The sequence below is a fragment of the Ornithodoros turicata genome, chromosome 4 (assembly GCF_037126465.1).
Source record: "Ornithodoros turicata isolate Travis chromosome 4, ASM3712646v1, whole genome shotgun sequence".
NCBI classification, from domain to species: Eukaryota; Metazoa; Arthropoda; class Arachnida; order Ixodida; family Argasidae; genus Ornithodoros; species Ornithodoros turicata.
The window spans coordinates 66943346-66949345 of record NC_088204.1 but is presented as its reverse complement, the minus strand read 5'-3'; positions in this window follow the sequence as shown (position 1 = coordinate 66949345).

The window sequence follows — 6000 nt, the reverse complement described above, 5'->3', positions numbered from 1 at the left end:
AGCGGAAAGGGTCGAAATAGCCTCGAAAGGGTAGAGCCGTACTTACAGTTATTTACAGGCGGGTTGCATTTTAAACGTGGTAGCATTTCTTTGAGGCAGTTTTGAAGCCCCGGTGAACCCGCATTGCGTCACTTTGGTTGTAGGGTGCGGAGGAGGAGCCGTCTCCCCCTTGTTCATTGCTCGTTCTGTGTCTGCACACAGCGCGTCTCGCGTGGTGCCGTCCACGTTGTCCGGCACCACAGACAGTCAGGCCGCGTACCCACATGCGGCAAAAGCACGCGGTAACGCGTATGCGAAGCGGAAAATTATTGCCACGATGCGGGAGAAGCCGCCTCGGCGTTCCGCTTTTCCTCGACCGCGCAATGCGCGATTTTTAGCGGCATGCCGCGCATCTTCGTCAATGCTGGTCAACGGATATTGCGTCACGCACTTGTTTTCTACCGGCCTCCCACGCAGTCTGCAGTAGAAAACAAGTACGTGACGCAATCTCCGTTGACCAGCATTGACGAAGATGCGCGGCATGCCGCTAAAAATCGTCGAGGAAAAGCGGAACGCAGAGGCGGCTACACAAGCGTCGCGGCAAAAATTTTCCGCTCCGCGCGCTTCTGCCGCATGCGTGTTGCGGAGGACTCGCGCAAGTATAGAACTCGCACATGTGCCGCCATTGCTGCGGGAGGTGCAGATGCGCTGGCCAAAGATGAAGCGGCGTGTGGCCGACAATGCCAGGAAACGGCGTGCGGCAAAACATGCCGCCATTGCTCTCGGCAGGATGTTCAGAAATGACAGGAGGCGAACGCGTTTGCTGGCGGCACCCGTGTTTCTCGCGAGGCCCATGGTAACCCAACCGTGGTCGAATTTGCCGTACGCATAGCGCAGGTCCTTTGACTGCTGCATCGCTATCGTATTTCATACGCGATTGGCAGTGCACCAGAGAGTTTTATTTTTATGTTACCGAGTTCAATAAGGGATGGTTGCGTATTAAACTTTAAAAGTGCGCGATCAAGTCGCGTGTAACCTCAATGCCGCGTCTAAAGGTCATAAAATCAGCGACATAAAATAAAATGCATAATAAATCCCAATTGTTTACAAGAAAGGACAAGAGTGAAGTATGTACTCATTTCTGTAGCTTCTGTGATTACGCTAGGTAGAATACTGGTATGATTCCTGTGTTTATTTTATGTTTCATCATGAGCATTATTTTTCGAACTACCCTCTGCCTGGTTGCAGGTAATGCAGTTGTTAACGTTGCTGTAATGTAGATATTTTGTTGAAGATAATCTAGTTTGTACATATTTCCCAGAGCAAAGAGCATTTCCTTTTCTCTCGGGTTTATCCTCTGTTTCAGGCTTGTCCAACTCTAATACGATCAGGTGTAGACTAATTTATGTACAACAAAGAAGATGCCCTTTTCGATTACCCTGCAACCTACAAACCGACTACGACCCAAAAAGAGAGAGACCCATGCGTTCCATGAAGGAGAACAGAGTTACATACGGGCCCCGGATATCCCAAGGCATACAATCTCTTAGTGAAAAAGCTAATGAGATTGGTAGCACTTGGCATAATCACTAGCCCAATATTCGAAATAAAAATGCCCAGAGTATTATCCTACAGAGTGCGGTTGCTTATATTGTCGCACCACTTCTTGAAAGAATGCTCGATACTTAAAAGCTCTAAGCGCATGCACGTTAAACTACGTTAATGCTCAGTAGTGTGTGATTTGCTATACTATCGCGAAAAACAACCATTTAGTTAGAGGATACCTGGTACCCCTGCACGCGTGCAACCAGCGGATCGGAGACACTGGTAAGCTATGATGCACATCCATTCGACTGGAAATGATTGTCATGAAAAGGTTACAGCATCGGCCTTTCTACCAGTAAGTAAATGTTAAACTGCATGCCTTGTACTTACAATAGACTTTTGTAAGTAAGCCTTGAAGTAGGGAAGTAGAAAACATTCGACATTGGTATGGCGACAAAACAACTATGGCATCAGGTTCAGGAACTGTCGAGCGATAATCGTATGCACATCTAACTAGACCTGAAGATGCCGCGCGTAGGTTACAGTTCTTGAACGTTACTTTCCAGAGGAAAAGTTGTACCACTGAAATTACGTTGCCCCTTTTTAATATCATGTAGATTAAGGTTCCTAGCACACAGAACACGTCATTTGCCGATTATTCTACGACAATTTGCCACATACGGCAAGGTATTTAGATCGCAGTTGATTTAAAGTGAAACTGGGGCCCAAGCAACAAAAGGGTGCACGCTTTTACGCGCGAGAAGCACAGCATGTGGCGCCCTTTTGCGCCGTTGAGTTGAATCTTTTGGAGGGGTTCATCTGACGACCGTTGTCTGGCGTTGCTATACAATGTTTGTCGATATCAGAATTGCGCGTTCAGAAGGAAATTCTCCACAAACGCTATTTGTACGCAAACGCATAAATACGTCAATTTTTGAACTAGTGCAAGATGTATTTGATTAAGGTCCAAGACATGAAATAAAAGCAATGTGCGTTATTCAGTTGGCAATAACTCCCATCAGCGCTTTCAAGGTAAAAGTACCATAGTATTGCAAAAAAAGAATATATATATATAAACGGGGACGTCTCGACTTCAGTTTCTAAATATGTGTGGCAAAAATACCCACTAGAAATTTTATGTTTCTTCTAGAATTTTTCTTCTAGATCGTTGATTTTCATTTTGATATATTCCCGAGTTTATCCTTTTATACGAAATCCTACTTTAGTTTAAAAATTTATCAACTAACTAACTAACTACAAGTAGCTTATGACAAATTCAAACTTACGGAAACAGAACGACCGAATGTGCCTGTGCCTGTAAAGGGTACTTTGCCGCCCTAAGTTGCATGCTGCAGTGAAACCTACTTCACAAAGCATTTGCACATTGCCGAGTTTTCCACTTCTCCCCCATTGTCTCTAGTTGAACCTCTGTACGCTATAACTGTAGGGTTTGTGGTTTTCGGCATTTATTTTCAACCCAATTCGGGGGGTGTTTATCGTCATTTATATGGGGGACTATAAATCGGATTTTTTCGGCATCTATATTCCGCCCAAAAAATAAATGCCCGAATACGGGCAACTATTTATTTCGCATGAAGAAAAGCCTATTTTGCGCACGAAGTAACAACGAACCGAAAAGAAGTGAATCGATTCATGGCTTCATTAACAATGTCGTTTATTGCCTGTGCCAAACCAGCAAACAAGGAGACTACCTCTTGTTGTAATAGATGCAAGCGTACATCATCGTGCTCGCATCTGTCATAGCGGCTCGCTCCTTGCGATTAATAACACGCAGTTTAGAGAACGCGCGCTCAACATTAGCGCTAGAAACAGGAATAGCCAGTATGCTTAAGGCGCACTGCGTTAATAGAGGCCATGTGCTGGAACGGGCCTTCCGAAACTGAGTAGGAGATACCACCACCTGAGATACACCACCTGAGGGGCAGGCCGTAGATAGAGGAATACAAAGAACACAAAAATGAACTAGATGGCTAGGGCAGGGGATCAGCGATCGGCTTTTGAAACCGTTTGGGAGCTCCGTACACTCTTGATCTCTTTTTAACCCGACAACAACAGACCACAAAGGTTCTGATAGTAAATTCACTAAAGGTAGGTGTGTCACTAAGTACGTGTGCGGCCAAAAGGCGCTCACCGACCGCACAACAGAGCTGAGGGCAACAAGGGCACAGCCCGAAGATAATGCCACGCTTGAGAAATAGTCGACACAGGGAGATTCCAAGGGGATTTCCCTTTGCGGTTCCAGGAATGGCAGCTGTCAGGATACGAGAAATTCGGATTTTTTCGGAATATTCCGAATCTGAAAAAAATTATTCGGGGGGTGTTTTCCGGCATTTTTCGGAAAATGCCGAAAACCACGAAGCCTATAAGGAGACACGTAGACTTGTCCCGTTTCTGGTGTGCGGTAGCATTAGCCTGTGATTATATCTATAAAAACGTGAGTTCGACATGTGTACTCAAACAAACGTAAAGTACCGCTTAAGCTCATGTCCGTTGTCTGTACCCCTTAAAGGACGACGGAAACGAAAATAGGCTGCAAAGCTATTTGCCTCATGTTGCGATGTGTACCAAAACAATCCGGAATTCGACTTAGATTTGCGTATATTAGTTGAAACGCCGCCACAATCGCGATATAAAATTCGGCCGTGGAGCACTCTGAGCCCCTGGTGAGCGTCGCCGCGCCGCCGTAGCAGACCACGGAAGTGACGCACGTTGGCTCTCCTGTTGGAGTTCCTGACTTTCACTTCAATTCATTTCATTTGGTGTTTCGGCGTGCGTCTAATTCCTGCTACGGGGAAAGAACGAAGACGAAGAAGCATGTACGAACCCATCTCTCATAGGATATATTGTCTTCAGACTTCCACGAGATCTCCGAATCAAACATCTTCAGGCGTTATTCAGAATTCGCCGTGTTTGTACCGTGCAGCCGCACATGGAGCGCGAGAGATATTTGACGTCACGCGCTCCTCAGATTTTCCCGCAATGCTTGGCTCGCTCCATGGGCGATCGTGTCGGGTCGGCGGCCCAGCGCTCTCGTAATCGTCAGAAATATGGCCATCCGCACAGCGTACTTGCAAAATACTAGTGGCACCATAATTTTACATAATATTTACACCTTGTTCGGTCCCCTTTTCGCAATGGACAAATTTCGTTTCCGTTGTCCTTTAAGTACCTGGACATAACCCTTCTTCGGTTGAAACGCATCGCTTGTGATTGGTTGCAGGTCAAGTATCACTAGCCCTGCCATACGGGCAGTCTTCAATAACTTTTGATGCCAATGGCCGTTGAACACGTGCTTAGCTCCACCAAGCGTGTAACATGTCAACTTGTCATAGAGCATAGGATCTAATGTTGTTTCAGAAGTTGACGCCTTATACGCTAGGTGACGCTACGCGAATGTTCAATTGCTATTGGTTTTAATTACAATTGAAGACTGAAAAAGCGTGGCTCAGTGTCGCTACTCTGCTCCCTATTTAGTGACTCTATATACGGCCATACACACACACACAAAAAAGAGGATGTAAAAAGAGTTAATGATTTTGCTCTTTTGTAGTGCTTTTATCGTTTTTAGTTCTCAAATAAAAGATGTCCACTCCCGGCCCTTCGCTCTAAACCTGGTAACGCATATGTAACGGTTAAGTACCGCATGGCCAAGAGGTACATTTTCTCTAAGTGTACTTCTTAAATTTAAGTGAGTGACAGGCCCCCACATGCGGTACATGCAACGCATAGCGCGCAGCGATTTAGGCCTACCCGTCGGGGTGGTTCCCCTCCTCTACGATGTATTAACAGCCCCAGGAAGCCACGCTGCACGATAAATACCACAAAAAAAAAAAGACTTTATTCGAAAATTACATCCCTTTCAGGCATGTTTGTCCATCGCGAGCGTGCATTGTCATGATGCACAAACGTCGAACACACGGGGCACAACGTATATGGATGAACGCTGACCACTGCATCTCTCCTTCACCATTGCGGCTGCTCTGTGGTCATGTTTCTTCATCTTTTCCACACCTTTGGATTCCTGATCTTCCCCAACTTCCGTTTCTTCCGCAGAACGTAACACCAACCAAAGAACATGATTGACTCACCCATTTACGACATCGCCTGGACGTAACCTCGGAGAAGTAAAAAAAAATCCAACAACCGAAATAGCTTGCCTGAGAAACATGCCTACTGGCTTGTGCCATCTAGGCTTCTCTAATTCACGCATCAACGTTCGTGAATGAAGCGCAGAGTTCGTTGTCTCCGTCCCTCAGTCGTTGTGTCCAGCCTGCCGGTCATCAGGACAACTGGGAGTCAGATTGAAGATGAACGAAAGTGCGTCGTGCGGAGGAATAATTACTGCATAGATATACTACGCACCTTAAATGACTCAAACCTTGAAGGCGCCGAGCGAGTTTCTTCAAAGACCGAGCAGACTCGTGCTCGCTCCCCGACGATTCAAAACAAACCGAC